Source organism: Palaemon carinicauda, chromosome 1, assembly GCF_036898095.1.
Source record: "Palaemon carinicauda isolate YSFRI2023 chromosome 1, ASM3689809v2, whole genome shotgun sequence".
NCBI lineage: Eukaryota > Metazoa > Arthropoda > Malacostraca > Decapoda > Palaemonidae > Palaemon > Palaemon carinicauda.
Genome location: NC_090725.1, coordinates 303,737,034 through 303,738,371, shown reverse-complemented (window position 1 = coordinate 303,738,371; position 1,338 = coordinate 303,737,034).

Sequence of the window (1,338 nt, the reverse complement as noted above, 5' to 3'; positions counted from 1 at the left end):
CCAAAGGGCTCAAAATTCCGATCACAACTAAAAGAGATTAGAAATCAGACTTTGACAAAAACTAGTTGGTTGATATCGCTCTATCCAATAGAGTAACAGCCAGTGAAGGTTAATTATTTGGTAACTACTTGAAGAAGGTAACAACCTGTCAAAAACTAGTTGGTTGATATCGCTCTATCCAATAGAGTAACAGCCAGTGAATGTTAATTATTTGGTAACTACCTTAAGAAGGTAACAACCTGTCAAAAACTAGTTGGTTGATATCGCTCTATCCAATAGAGTAACAGCCAGTGAAGGTTAATTATTTGGTAACTACCTAAAGAAGGTAACAACCTGTCAAAAACTAGTTGGTTGATATCGCTCTATCTAGTAGAGTAACAGCCAGTGAAGGTTAATTATCTGGTAACTACTTGAAGAAGGTAACAACCTGTCAAAAACTAGTTGGTTGATATCGCTCTATCCAATAGAGTAACAGCCAGTGAAGGTTAATTATCTGGTAACTACTTGAAGAAGGTAACAACCTGTCAAAAACTAGTTGGTTGATATCGCTCTATTCAATAGAGTAACAGCCAGTAAAGGTTAATTATCTGGTAACTACCTAAAGAAGGTAACAACCTGTCAAAAACTAGTTGGTTGATATCGCTCTATCTAATAGAGTAACAGCCAGTGAATGTTAATTATTTGGTAACTACTTGAAGAAGGTAACAACCTGTCCAAAACTAGTTGGTTGATATCGCTCTATCTAATAGAGTAACAGCCAGTGAATGTTAATTATTTGGTAACTACTTGAAGAAGGTAACAACCTGTCAAAAACTAGTTGGTTGATATCGCTCTATCCAATAGAGTAACAGCCAGTGAATGTTAATTATTTGGTAACTACTTGAAGAAGGTAACAACCTGTCCAAAACTAGTTGGTTGATATCGCTCTATCCAATAGAGTAACAGCCAGTGAAGGTTAATTATCTGGTAACTACCTAAAGAAGGTAACAACCTGTCAAAAACTAGTTGGTTGATATCGCTCTATCCAATAGAGTAACAGCCAGTGAAGGTTAATTATCTGGTAACTACCTAAAGAAGGTAACAACCTGTCAAAAACTAGTTGGTTGATATCGCTCTATCCAATAGAGTAACAGCCAGTGAAGGTTAATTATTTGGTAACTACCTAAAGAAGGTAACAACCTGTCAAAAACTAGTTGGTTGATATCGCTCTATCCAATAGAGTAACAGCCAGTGAAGGTTAATTATTTGGTAACTACCTAAAGAAGGTAACAACCTGTCAAAAACTAGTTGGTTGATATCGCTCTATCTAATAGAGTAACAGCCAGTGAAGGTTAATTA